Here is a 16,315-nt window from a genome sequence, read left to right as displayed (position 1 = left end):
TAAAACTGATCACCTTGCCTTCCTGTAACACGTGATTGAGATACACTGCATTTGATTTTACAATTCAGTGCTTTTTGTACTACTGAGTGCGGATGAGGGTTCTATGAAGATACTCGTAGTATTATGAACATCAGGGACTTTTTTTGGCTCTGTTAATATGCATCTTCTTCTTCCTCTTGTTCTTTCTCCCGGACTGCGTCCTGTTGTTGCTCGGAATATGTTCCTAGGATGCGGACGTCCAACTCGCTGCCCTTGTTCTTTTTTATTCAATAGACCATTCTGCAAATTTTACAAAAGATATTTTATTTGTTTTTAAAGTCAAATAAGTCAAATCTGTAAGTGGGGATTGGCACTCGAAAAATGCTGAAAACACTATTTAATAACGGAAAAAAGAAAAGTTCTTAATCATCATGAACGCGTTGTAAGATAATGAACATATTGGGATTCACAAATCAATTTTCAAAAAATGGTCTATTGAACATACAGGAACTAGGGCAGCAAACTGTCCCGCAATATTTTTGGTAATTTTCTGCTTCCAACTGGTATTGCACCATTCTTGCTCTCTCCATGTGCTCTCTCCATGTGCTCTCTCCATGTGCTCTCTCCATGTACTCTCTCCAGAAATGTCTTCTTGATCTTCCTCATTGCACAGCATCTTCCTTCTCATTTCGAAATTTCTTACTGTGTCTCGCATTTTCGTTCCCCGCAACGGGAGAATTTTAATTTCACTGGTTTTTGGATGACATAATGTTCTAGCGGAGTCAGCCCTTGTTGAAAAATAGTTATACAAATCGGTGTAAAGCTATCCTAATTTAATATTACTTCGTACAAAATATATGCAGCTACAAAACACATGGATGAGTGAAATTCTAGCACTTTAAAATTATATCAATAAATTTACAAAAAATAAACATTAAGAATAGTTAATCAAGTGTTCATGCAAAAAAAGTCAACAATAAATAAATAAAGCACTGTTTCAACATTACGATTAACGAAATAAAGAAATATATCCGAAGGGTAGCTATTGTAGACTGTAGGCATCAAAGCCGGACATGTGGCCAACTTATTGTCTTATTTTGCACTTATCTACTCGTATTTAAAAAAAAAAAACTGAATGTCACTTTCCATTTTTATTTTGTGAGTCCCCATTTCAAATATTTGCGTATACATTTACTCTATAGATTTTATAGAAATTTCTACCAGTTTGCTTCGGCCTATCTTTACCAGATATATAAGTAAGGCCCAATGTATTATAAATTTAGTATACCTAAGCACAGGCCATACCTATATGGGATTTTTTTTAAATAAATAAATAAAGTGAAATGTAATAAGAAAATGAATCAATTTAAAAAAAAAAATAAACAAGTATTGTTTAATTGCAGTTATTTAGAATAAGTAAGGTTATGATTATTGAATAATACTCGTATGTTTGTGTTATTAAATTCAACGCGGTTAGAATAACTTACGTAAAGTTTGTTTTCACAGAAATTGCGAATAGCAAGAATAATAAACAATCAAAATCTTTAGAGATAAAACGTCACACGTTACTTTGGAGGCTGTCGGCGTGAAAAGGGGGGCGATCTTTCTTGCGTAATAATGTTTTTGACAGATTTCTTTGCTGTCGGTCTTGCGTATTCTGCGATGTTCAGTCATGACAGACCAGAGTTATTAAAAGATTAATTATAAGGCAAGATTATTTTTTTTCAATAAGTTGTGCTGTGGTCCCGTAGCTCGGCCGCGGACTCGCGGATTAAAGGTTCGAGGTTCAAACCCTACTCTACTCCATCTCGATTCTCATTTTTAATAGTGAGTTATTTACCTTAACGTACCTGGCTACCGCACCCGTCACACAAATCTATCTCTTTTCCATGTACCCACAGTTCGCACCAACTATGCACAGAACTCTCCTCTGATTCGCTTGACGCGTAATTATAATTTATTTTTCAATAACATAGACATATTTAATTGCAGTAAACTCACTTTTAAAACCAAAATTAAAAAACTATTATTTGAAAAAAATTATGTTTCGTTATAAAAAAAAATACACATATTTTTACATTATAATTTTAAATTGTTTCTATTCACTCATATCAAATACACACTTACCCTGTCCTTAAACCTACCCTCACACCCATATTCAATCACACACATATTCACATACCTACCAAAACCACACTCCACTTTTTTACACACGCATCCTCACACACAAAAATAACTCGCACACATGCACTTCTATGAATTATATTTAACTGAGCTGGATTTTTATAATTGTATTTATGTGGAAAACTGAATTGGCTTTATTTTATGTTTTTTTTATAATGTTGTGTATATTTTTTTGTATTGCTGTTGTTTTTTTTAATAAACAAAAATAAAATAAAATAAAAATAAAATAAAATTTACAACTCGTTAAAAATGACCCCCAAAATTGAAATATTTCGATAAATTATTAGAAAGTAAATATTTCTTTAAAAAAAAAAAAGAAAGGGGAATGTATAAATGTATTTAACAATCAGTGCGCGTTTGTTTTAGCATATGTACTATCAGCACGTTGGTTTTTTTTTCTACTGCTATGGTGAAGTTGTACAACGGGACTTGTTAGTTAGTGAATAAATAAATGTTTAATCATTTGAGAAAATTCATTAAAAATGAGAGGGGATGAAGAGAGGGGGACGAATTTACTAAGTGTAGGATGACTATTCCTATGAACTATCGTATAATGGGTTATTTGAAAAGATTTCTTGATTATTAACTAAAGAATAATTAGTTTTCAATATCTTTCTAATGTAAAAAGTTAAAATGTGATAAACATTTACGCCTTTACTTATTGTATGTAAGATTTTAACTCTTCATCTTTTATAACCACAATGGTGAAGGTGTGTAGTAGCATGTGTGTGTTAGTGTAATAAGCGTCACGACAAAGAGACGTGTACGTCTCGAAACTCAGGGGCATTGGAAATTTGGCAAATGGATATTTGCAAATATTTATTAGATAAATAACTGGTTTTTATGTTGGCAAATACGGTATCTCTATTTGATTATATTTCTATGTCAAATATAATTCATATTTGACATAGAAAATATTATAAATCTCCCTGGAAACATATAATGTTATTAATCTTTCTATTAAAAGTTTCAGCAAAATAAATCATTTTCTATTATTTTCATCCGATACATTGCTCAGCTTGAAAGCATTTATCAACTATTTTCAAACACCATCAAACACTTAATCCTGTTTATTGTTTCTGGAAAATACGATATGAATTTATACTTTACGGCGTAATGGATAAAGTAAATGAGCTTAAAGGTATACTAAAGTTAAAGAAGCCGCAAAAAGACTCCAGGTAATGACATATAAAATTTTAGTTTGGTTTTATAGCTACAGGTACGCGGGCGTGAAATTAAATTTTATATTTTCTGATAAAAATTGCGAATTTTTCGAAAAGAAAGGAATTTGACTAAAGAGACTTTTTTTAAATGTAAATTAGCTTAAATATCAGATTGTATTAGTATTTTTATGAACTTGATAATTTATGTCCCAATATTTGAGTTTGTCCAAATGTTTGCAGACAAAAGACGGGATTTTTTATTTTACGAAAGTCACTATGATTAACGCATTACAGCAAGGATGGAGAATACCTTAAAGAAGGGAATATGAAAATATAGGCATTTACTGGGCTTATGACCTAATTCAGTCAGATGAATCTTTCCACAACAATAAAGGTTACAGTTCTTTAACTTCACTAAAATCAACAAATGGAAAAATTGAAAAATTATGGATGTTCAAACATAGACAAAACGGTAAATGTTACACAGTGTGGAAAGTGGCCACTTAGACTAGCCATTGACAGGTCATAAGCCCTGTAAATGCCTAGACTTCCATATTTCTTTCTTCAAGGTATTCTTCATCCCTGTTGTTATTTGATAATTTATTTGTAAATAAATTTAAATTTATTTTACCAAAGTAACATTCATAATCATCATCATCATTCGCTTTTCGCACCTAATGGTGCATAGGGCACTGCATTGGTACACCGATTGCAGCGTATCTTGATAATTTTTGTAACATGAAGGAAAGATGATCAGTCTTGCGCTTCAGGTGCCAGTCGAGGGACTAATAAGTTTTCTAGTGTAAACGCACCCTATTTAATAAATATGGCGTTTAAACCGTGTCGGGAATCCAAACTGAGACCTCTTGTATGTCAAGCAAGCGCGTTGACCATTACCTCACGAGGTCGACTGAAAATACAACTTCGCAATCTGAAAAAAAAACTAGTTTGAAATCACAGCCAAACAAGAGTAAATTAGGTATCCTAATTCCACGGTTTCTGAACTTTGTTTTAACGAAATATCAATCATTTTATAATAAAACCATTGACCACTACCACCATGATGCCGACATTACATTATGATAATAACATTACAAATAACAATAAATTAAAAGCTTTGTATTTTTTAATTTTATCTTTATTGTTTTGCACACTATAAAACAATGATTTTACTACAAAAAAAAAACATAAACCTAACATGCACCAATTGCGTACACTACAAAATATATACTGCAATATCTGAACAAGACAACAAAATGTGACAAGAATATGTGTAACATGTGACTCTTTTTGTGTTGGTATCTCCATTGTTGTGTACAAAGAGTGTGGCTTATTGAGACAAAATATCAACCATGAAAGTCCTGTTGACAACTGTCAACAGGCCGGCTTCTCCTCAAGAGTTTTAAGTGGTTTCTTCTCCACATGAGCAAATGCTAAGAAGTTCCTGATTAGTCAACATTATAATGTCCTTCCTGATTCCAACAGTTTAGCTACAATAAAGTAATGGGAAAAAAAACAATCTATGCGGACGACTTAGGAATTTGATATGAAAACAAAAATGACATTGAAACGACTAAAACCATCAACAATGACGTGCAAAAACTATTAGAATGGACAAACAAAAACTTCTTAACACTAAATGCCAAGAAATGCAATATAATACATTTCGAAACACAAAAGTAGAACCATAACATGAACATTAAAATAAACAATGAAACTCTTAAAGAACTAGAACATGTGACTTACCTAGGACTCACAATGGACAGACAATTAAAATGGAAAAAACACATAGATGGACTCACTAAAGTAATGGCATCACTACATAGCCTTTTCTACAAAATTAAAGATTTTATACCAAGAAAGGAAAAAAGTATGATGTACGAAGCCTATGTCAAAAGTAAATTGAGTTACATGATCGCCTTCTGGAGAACTGGTAACAAGACAGACATAACAAGAATACAAAGACAACAAAATAAAATTCTTAAACTAACATAAAACCTACCCTACCTGACCTTTACGACTGAACTGTACAAAAAAACACACCAGCTTGACATAAACTACTTGACTAAAATTAAGACCTTAAAAATTGTGCACAAAATAACACTGGGAAACATACAAACCGACGACATATTATTAGTCAAAAATGCTGACATACACAAATATAACACCAGACAACAACAACCATATCATATTGAAAAAGCAAAGACCAACACAGGACAGTCAAAAATACTACATCATGGACTTAAATACTACAACGACTTACCTTACTAATTGAAAACTTTTACTGGAGACAAATTTAAAATCAATCTGAAAAAGCACATGATGACTGAACTAACTAGACTAGGCGAGACATAAAATGACTAGACAATATAAAATTTCTAATGTTACCCTAAAGGGTTTTTCAAAATTGTAAATGAATAAAAAAAATAAAAATACAATAGCAGAAAAACCCTATTTTTAAAATATAAACCTAGTATTTGTAAGCAAGGTAAAAATTAATGCAACTCTTATTTAATTTATTTTTTTCGAAAGAACATATCAAGCTAGGAATATTCGAGCAATGGTTTGACATTATTAAAGTATAATACTCGTAAATACGAGAAGCAAGAGTATTTGGCTTGTATGAACTGATGCAAAATATGTCGAAGTGATAATGTTCAGCTGCCTGACTGCTCTTCCATTCATCATTATCAGAGGCAATTTGGTTCTGGAAGCCTGGAGGTAAAGCAGTCCAAGCTGAAGCTGTTGAAGATAAACACCAGGAACATAAAAAAAAATACTCTCATAAATGGCTGAACTTTGCAACTGTTGGTCCCAAGCATGCTCAAAAAGAATGCAATGTGAAAAAGTGACGGATAACTGCTATACTCTCTCATGTAGAGATACCTCAGAATATTTTTAAGAACCTTCTCGTATGAGAATGATCATGCATATGAGGGAATATAAATCAGTTAACCACCCCATTCGCGCTGATGTCTAATGAAGTTATTAGAAACAAAATAAAAATACTTTTCATTACATCTAAGTTGATCGTAATACGTCATAAGTCGGAAAAAAAATCAGAAGCAAATATGCGTTTCTTTTTTTCTCCAAACTGCTGTAGCCAAGCATTTCTAACATGAATTCAGCCGGGTACAATCATGCAGTGCTCTATGCACCATCAGGTGCAAATTAATGTTCGAGGGAGATAAATATATGCAAAGGAAGTTTGGCGTAAAGGGGAAATACCACATACTATGAATACCAATAAAAACATGCGAAATGGATTTTTAAAAATCCATTATGTTTTTTAGAAATGTTTTCATACATATTTTTTAAAACAAAATTGTAAATAAATATGTTTTTACAAAAACGCAACATGATTGGCGTTAACATTTTTGACGTCAAGATTCGTGAAGATGTTCTATTTAAATTTAAACGGTCATAAACAAAGTTCAAAAATTTCACCAAATCGTGACGTATTAGGGGCGCGGCCAATGCAATGAACCGTTTTCACGAGAATTTAAATGAATAAATTCTAACAAAAAAATTTTATTACAAAAAATTGGTTTTCTTTTACTCGACAGTATTTCATAGAATTTAATAAATTTAAAATTATAAAATAAAGGTGATATTTCCCTATTGTAATGATAATGCCTGAATTGTTCGCGCTTGGTGCGCGGAAACTTTTATCGCGTAAATTAAATAGTACAATTTGTAATCAAAATGAATAATTTTTGTTGGTAAAATTTGTAAGTAATAATTATTGTTGCAAATCCAAGCATTTACTTAAAGTAGTAAAATCGGTATACAGAACAATGAGGAGATTCGTTGGTTAAAACAAAAATTCGTATGTTATTTTTTAAATTCGCTGATAATAGGACACACTTTTAAAAAATGTTTTTATGTATCGCTTTGATTTATAATGTTTGATAAGTTTTTTTTAATTGTGGAATCACTCCGCCCGTGAAGTCACGAGTTGTCGGTGAGTTGTGCGTCTTTTTTAAAAAACTCAATAGTCGTCAAAATACGCTAATTGTTAAAAAATGGCTAACAGGATAACATACATAAACTGAATGCATGGTAAACAAAAAATTACGACATCTTTCAAGAAAGTTAATTTTTATTCAAACTACATTTGCTATTTTTTTTCATACATTTTTCGAGAAACTTCGGCGTATATTTAAATGTTCTAATTTTTAAGGATTGTACAAAAACTTTTATTGTATCCAGTTTCCCGTAGCACGGAGCTTCTTCATTGGCTTTTACGTACGGTACAGCAAGCTTCTGCTTGATTAAAAAAAAAATGATGAACTATCAAATACTACCAAATGTCCGTATTTTTTAATAGCGTAATAAAATCAATTAGATTCAGGTCGTTTTGAATGTTCTTTTGTAAAATTCAATGAAGAAAACCTGTCTTTCTCTTGGTTTAAGTATTCAATTAATTCAAAGAGTCTTCTCTCTGTAAAAGGTGCAAGAACTTAATTTCCCTCCGCGTAGTCTCACTACTGATCTGACTAGTGCTCAGGCAGTAGACTCGTTGCAAGCCATTATTAAGCTCACCCACAGAGCCTCAGTACTCACTTCCTATTCAGCACCTCGCCTAACTTATGTTACTCTGATCCTTCAGCTGTACGACAGGGAACTAATTAAATAGTCTCTATTGTAGGTACTGAATGACGTTAAGTACTATTCCAGTCAATGAAACATATTATGGAATATTATCAAACAGAAAGCAAAATAAGCAGTTCGTAATGGAGTCCTTGTGCTAAAACTGATGTATGGGGGCGAATAAAGGAATTTTAAAAAAATATTAATTTTCAACAATTATCAACACAATAATTTTGTCGCCGCTGAATAGAAAAATATCAAGTTTTAACAATTATGAATTAACAATCTTAAATACTTCCTTTATTTATTTTTTTTAAATTGAAAATTGTGAATTACCACAAAAACGCTTCGTTGCATAAGCCACGTCTCTTATACGTCACGATTCGCAATAGAGTTTGACGTTTAGTGATTAAATTCGTTCTCTGTATAAAGAGAGCATCATATTTTATTTCATCCGCGTTTTTTATTTAAATTGGTAATTTTGTGCGTTATGTCTGGAAGAAAATACCCAGATGCAAAGCGAATATATAATTTACAACGTCAAAATTTACGTAAAAACCACGCGACATTGACGGCCCATACAAATAGTAAGCTCTGGTTAGCAGTAGTAAGCAGTCTTGCCGTCACGAGTGTCATGGTCAATCATGTCGCGTTTTTGTGGGGGAGTATTATTTAACAATTATTTTCTTAAATAAATATAAATAGTATCCATATTGATTTCAAAAATGATTTTTTTTTTCTTAATCCATTTCACATATTTTTATTGGTATTCGTGGTATATGATATTTTTTCATTGTGAGTATACAATTCGTATGCGGGTTCTTATATTTTGTTTCATTTTTTTATGTTAAACCTGCATTAACAATAACTTTGGTTAAAAACTTATTTTTTATTTTATTATATTATTTGTAAAACAAGGACGAACGAAGGCTGAATGCTATCAAAATGTGATCTTTAAGGCAAATGTGTAGTGAAACTGAAATAAAATAGAATGCAAATGTTGATTGAAGCAGAAATTGAGGAAGACCGAGAAAAAAATGGCATGTCCAAACCCATCAGTCAATATGATTGAAAAAAAGTATACCAATGTGTTTTATACTCTTAGGTACAGATTTGTATTACAAGTTAATTTAAAAGGAAAAAAAACAAATTTTATGTAAAACCATTAACACAACCATTTAAGTACCTCTTGAAGAAAAGAATGTTTAAAAAATAAAATAAAATCATTTTATCTGCACACATTGTTTAAATATTTTTTTTATATCTAAATATGTTATTTTTACTGCTGTGTTACAGTATTTATGTGACAAAACACTTTTCAATTTGATTTTTATGTTTTTCACATTATATTGAAGTGTTTATATTTTTTTTAATGTTTATCTTCGTAAGGTAATAGGCACTGCGTACCGTGTATATTAATAAATACATAAATTTAAAGGTATCATCTTAAACGTATCACCTTCAATTGACACACATTAAAAACAAAAAAAAAATACTTGTCACTAATTAATAACGGTCAAAAACATAAAATAATTATTTGATTAAAATTAAATAAAGTATTAAGTAAATTAAAAAATAGTTAAGAATTAAATAAAACGCAAACAACTATCAGCATAATATTACACATAAAAAGAAAATATGCCTACTTTCATCCCTGTTTTTTCAAGTCCATACTTCGCTCCTGACATCAGGGTCAGGCCCAACACTCGATTGTGAACTGATAATTTTGCCTATCGCGACAAACATTTATTTGCCAATGTTGATTTAAATGCGCCGGCCACTTGTTCCCACCACTCACCCTCCTTTCAATATCTTTCTCAGTCATTCCATCCCTATTAAAATACTTCCAAGATGCACGAATTCCTCTACCTGTTTTAGAATAACCCAATTCACAATGATTTCACATTTCGTCGTACTTTCATTTCTTTCAAAAACTATCACATTTGATTTTTCGACATTCATCAGCAAATCGCTTCCCTTGCATACATCGTAGACCTTTGTTACCAATAATTGCAGTTCTTCTCTATTGTTAGCAAAATGTACGGCATTGTATCCTTCCACTTTCCATTATTTAGTATTCCAACTCAACACAGGGTTTTTGGTTTCATGAACTTCGAGATACATTGTGGTGCAAAAAAATATAAGTTTAGATATTATTTGACACGTTACTACCTTTTAAGAGAGCAAACTTATATTGTTTAGAGAGGGATGTAGTTTTTTATTTTCTTTCCTTTTTTTTATGTTTAAACAAAGGGAAAAATATTTATATTTTATTACTTATTGTTTCAGCATTTACTTTATCAAACATTATTTTTTATTTATTTTAAATAAAACCCTTCGTTATTTTTACCACATGAGAGTTTAATATAATAACACTACTAGTTTCAGGTTTCAGTCATACAGACTAGTGACGTCGTATTATCGACATTCATCAGCAAATCGCTTTCCTTGCATACATCACAGACTTTGTTACCAATAATTGCAGTTACTTTTTGTTATTAGCAAAAAGCACGGCATCATCAGCATACAAAAGACAAAACAAATATAAAAGGAACAATATTTGAGAAATATTGCAAACGAATAGAAAAGGTTAGCAAAATAAAATATAACAGAAGCCAAGAAATAAATCCTCATTTAAAAATTAATCGCTTCTTATCTATTGAATCTGAAAGATTCTTTATGAAGAAATCAATTTTCTTGGCGTTTTTTTAACTCTTGCTAACGGCGCGGCGCGGCGAGAGCGGCAATTAATGCACGGAGCGATTTTCTATAGAGCGGTCCTCTGGGGTTAACATTTTTTCCTTGTTTTTATTTGCATTATGGGAAATGTCGTCTTTGTTCGTTTTATAGTATTGAATGCAATTTCTGGTGCGCGGTGAATTGGTTCACGTCTAAGGCTTTCCACGAACTATTGTGAAGCCAACGTTAGTAATGCTTTGTTCATTTATACAAGTCAATTCAAACGTCTAAAATATTATTCAATAAAGACAGAGCTTAGTCCTTTGGTAGCTTGATTAATTTCAGGATTTAATTTCCTATTGTACTATTTATTAATTAAAGAGAAAAGTAAATGTTGACTAAATGGACTAAGTGGACAAATACAAACTTACTTAAACTTAATGAAAAAAAATGCATTATTGTACATTTTGGAAGTAGAAAAAAATGTCATAAAGTGGATGCTTACATAAATAATAAAGCTTACTGAAATTGAACATGTTAAATACTTTGGACTTACAAAAGACAGACAATTGACATGGACGATTCAAATCAACAATTTAATTAGCAAAGTGGTGACATTATCGAATCTTTTTTTAAAAATCAAAACCTTTGTTCCAAAAACGGAAAAAAATTCTAATGTATGAAGCCTATGTAAAAACTTAAATATATTATACGCCACTACTATGAAGAGCAGGATATCAAAATGACATAAACAGACTGCAAGACATCAAAATAACATATTGAAGTTAGTATATGACCTTCCCTATCAAACTGCATCTAGAGAACTTTTTAAACAAACTAAGCAATTAAATGTAACTGAACTCTTTTTACTAGAATCATTAAATTTTATCCATAAATTAGCCACTAATGTAATTGTAGACGAAGAACTATAACTTGTAAAAAAATATAGTCAATATGGACATAATACGAGAATATCAGACAAATACCATATGCAACTTTCTAAAACAAGATAAGGACAATCAAGACTAATGAACCAGGGACTGAAATTATACAATAAACAACCAGACGAAACCAAACAAAAGACTCAGACAAACTTTTCAAAAGATGTAAAAATATTGTTCTGAACAACAGAGTATGAATGAAAAATGTTCATATTATATTTTTGTAAAATAAATGTAATAATCCGTAAGGGTTTATAAATACATTTTAAAATTTAAAAAAAAAATTTAAAAAAACGTTCTTTCTTATCATCTTAGTATTTACATTACTTTAAAAAAAAACATTTAAACTATGCATTCTTACTATACTCACATATAGCTGAGAAAGATTGGTTTATACGAAAAAAAAAAACATTATCAGTGACAAAAAGGCCTATGTAAAGGAGAATGCTGGGTATTTCTTTAAAGGAATAAATAATTAGTACTTAGATTAGAGCTAGATTCAAGGTCACCGATGTGTTCTACAGGATTGCCAACCAGATATGGAGCTAGGCTAGTCATACTTTTATAGCCAGAACCACATCATCTATATGAAATTCTTAAGAAACTTTATTGAAACATTCTTTTACTCGGTATTTTTATATGTCATTTTTTACATTTTTATTCCTTAAAAATAACCTATTCTTATATTTAGTTTTTATCTTATTTACATTTTTTAGATCTTAATTTTCATTGCTACTTTTGATTTTTATCATTTTTTCTGTACATATGAATTGAAATTTTTGATTAACTTTGTTTTATTTTTTATTTTGTTTTGGTTACATTTATGAGGACACACTATTTACATACGTATATTGATATATTTTACTATGTTTCAATGTTTAAGTAAATTGAGATTTTTTCATTTTAATTGTAATTTTTTTCTTTATTTTACTACTTTGAAAAAAATATTTTAAACCATTTTATCTGATTTTGATGAGTTTTTTTCCTTTCTGTCTTCTTAATAATATATTAAATGTTTCAAAGCTTTAAAAACAAATTAATACATGTTCATTATTTTATATGTATACAATATTATTTTATTTGAATCTTAATTAAAACTTATGTCTGAGCATCTGATGACAAACTATTATTTAATAGTTTATTGGGACAACGTATTTTTTTTAAATTTGTTTTTTTTTTTAAATAATGAATTAATATTGTAATAATGTGTGTATTTTATTGAATAAGTCCTGGAATAGCGACCATAAACAGGCCTAACGAGTATCAGCAGGTCTCCGGTAAGGTGGTCTGATGACACAAAATGGATTGCAGGAAGTAGTTAAATGCGCTTCATTTAGGATAGGAAGAGATGTGGATATTTAAGAAGGAGGCCAATGTTCACTCCTAGACTATAGAAAGCTGATTGATGATTATGATTTTATTTTTGACGAAATATTATTTGTTCGACAAAATGTTGTTTTTACGTTTAAAACAACCATCATCATTATCATCATTCCCTTTCCGCACCTAATGATGCATAAGGCACTGCACTGATACACTTATTGCAGCGTACCTTGATCATTTTTGCTACATGAAGGTAAGGCGATTAGTCTTACACTTAATCTACCAGTCTTAGGACTATGAAATATTATAGTATAAAAACATACCGTTAAATAATATTTCATACAAACCATGTCGGGAATCGAACTCGAAACCTCTTTGTAGGGTAGGTAAATGCTTCACGAGGCCGAAAACCAGTTGTACATTAAAATGTTAAGATAGAATTTAAAAATTTAATGGACCTCTTACTTTTAAATATACATTTATTTATATGAATAATATTTTAGGTGTCGAATCATTCCACATAAGTTATGGATTTTCCCATAAAAAAATCTTTTATTTTCATGTAAATTACGTTGCATATTTTACAGGATGACTTTCACTGTAATAGTTTTTTTTATATACAACAGATATAAAGAACATTTTAGAGAAGAGAATGCAGATGACTAAGCGTTTACAAGGCTTATGACCTATCATTACATGATTTAAGTGTCCACTTTACAGCTAGTGTGTTTAAAATTGTGCCTATGTTTAGATGTCTATATTCCTTCATTGATATTGATGCGGCTAACATTCTGATCGATTTAATATCCTACGTGCTGTGTAACACCTGCAAATATTATTTCAATTTTTACAGTTTATGTTTACAAATAATTGAAAAGACTCTTAATATTTCAGAGTTTTTACTTGTAACAAACAATATTAATTTTTCTTAATTGACTTGAGATTAAGCGTTTCATTTATTTTTTACTTTATTTACGTATGCATTATAATCCAGTTCTTTAAAAAAGTTTACTGATATGGCCTTTTATACAGCATCATCATCATAATTTCTTTTCCGCACCTAATGGTGCATAAGGCACTGCATAGGTACACCAATTGCAGCGTATCTTGATCGTTATTGTAACATGAAGGTAAGATGATCAGTCTTACGCTTCAGGTACCAGTCTAGGGACTATGAAATATTCTTGAGTAAAAACACCCATTTAAATAAATATTGTAAATCAACCATGTCAGGAATCGAACCCGAGACCTCTAGCACGATAGGCAAACGCGCTGACCACGAGGCCGACAAAAATCTATTACCGACATATTAAAAAAAAACTATACTAGACTACGAACCTCATGGTACCCGGTGCTTCCAAAGCCCACGGTACAAACTCCACACACTTAACCACATACATTGCCCGACTGCGACACGGTACAAATTCCTCACAATTAAACACACTAAAAACTACACTCATACATTCAGCCCTGAAGATGGACACTGCAATGTGCTCCGAAACGTCGGCAATACAAAGCCCACAAACACGGCATAATAACCCAGAAAAACACTATCTGTAAAAAAAAACTAGTTTTATTTTTTTTATGCGGCTGTGAGAATAAAAAGGTTGAGCTATTTGTTCTTTATCATTACTTTAAAAAGTGAGTGCATCTTTGTGATAAAAAATTAAATAACCTAATATTAATCAGAGTATTTTTGATAACGGTCATTTTTTTTCTGGGGTTAATTTTGTCAGAGCATTCTCAGTATTTTTATCTCGTGGTTTATTGTAATTAAGGGCTGGTTTTCCTTACTCGTGTGACTTCATTACAAACCATATATTTTGTACAATTAAACCTCTGAATATACGGCGGTCCGAGAACGAATGTTGGCTTTAGAAAGGTCAGAATGGTATAAAAAATAAATAACACCTCTCTGGACCTTAGTCTTTCTAATCTACAGTTCAGGGTTGTTTATTCGTGGCTTGGAAATTTTCAAAAGTCAAATTGATATGTACATCTGCATAATTTGGACATTTGTAGTCATCTTTGGAGTCGAAGTGGAAAATATCTGGGTCATATCAATGGCATCGGTTATACGCGATTGAATTAGACAAATAATAACAATTTGCTTGTTCCTTATGCATTGAGTGTAAGCAGAGGTTTTGTCCGTTTTTACAAATAAAGAGAAAACGAGGACGCAATAAAAAAATACCACAACGAATCAGTGAATAATGTTACTCCCTTCATTATTTTGCGGAAATTAGTGAATAATTAATAGCATTTTCACCGTCCACTGCGCAAATATCGCGAGCTGCTTTGGCAGCTTTATTTCCTCGATTGCACGCAAACTAAAGATGCTCACTTTCATCTACTTGATATTCAATTTTGAGGGCTTGTAAATCAAATGGCGGCTTCCGTAATGTAAAGGTTAAGTCACTTGACTCACAGACGGAAGGTTCTAGGTTTGATTTCCGGTGAGAATACAAACATAAAATTTGTTTTTCTCAGGCCCGGGTGTACTGTGCTGTAATTTTATTTCTTATTTTTTTGTATGTATTTTTATTAAAAAAGGTTAAGCATGAACAGAAAATATAAAAGGAAAAATAATGAAACCCACTAAACCGCGAAACCGGCTTGTCAGCAGGTTTCTTATTTTTCCTTTACAAAGAGAAACGTCAGAGAAATTATATAAATTAAAAAAGTAATATAAACATTATACAGAACTAAAAGCAAACTTATTTCTTACACAAAATTTATTTACAAAAATTAAAATAGATGATATAAAGTCGTGTTACATATCAGCCATTTAATTTTTAATAATAGAGAAATATAAAGCCGTGTTACATATTAGCCATTTAATTTTTAATAATAGAGAAATATAAAGCCGTGTTGCATATTAGCCATTTAATTTTTTTTTCTAAAAAGCTTTGTCAACATTTTTTTTTAAATCATCCTAGGAATCTTATTAAAAATTTTAGTAATTGTATAATGAATACTTGATTACAAACCTCGTAATTCACCACTGTAATTGTGCCTTTAGGCCTGTTGTGGTGCAAAAATAAATTTAAAATAAAATAATATGTGTAACGTAAAAGCAAACATCAGCCTCGTGGTGTAGTGGTCAGCACGTTTGCCTACAATTCATGAGGTCTTAGGTTTAACATAGTCGACACAAAATTTTGATACTAAAGGGTGTTTTTGCACTTGACACACTTGAAGTTTTAGTTTTACCTCAGATATTTCTTACTATGTGTAAATATTTTTTATTATGTTTTGTTTTATATGTTTAATTTGCTATTTTTTAATTCTGTTAAGATATTTTATTGTCCAAAAATGATTTTTTTGTAACTCTTAGAAGTACCTGTATGATTTAACAACTGAAATGACCCCTGAAGCTTGAGAATAATTATTTTACCTTTATGTTACAAAAATGATCAAAATACGCTGTAATTGGTACCAATGGGTGAAACA

Source organism: Micrasema longulum, unplaced genomic scaffold (genome assembly GCF_059751315.1).
Source record: "Micrasema longulum isolate JH-2025_06_02 unplaced genomic scaffold, ASM5975131v1 h1tg000980l, whole genome shotgun sequence".
NCBI classification, from domain to species: Eukaryota; Metazoa; Arthropoda; class Insecta; order Trichoptera; family Brachycentridae; genus Micrasema; species Micrasema longulum.
The sequence above is the reverse complement of the archived record's forward strand: the minus strand, read 5'-3'. Positions refer to the sequence as shown.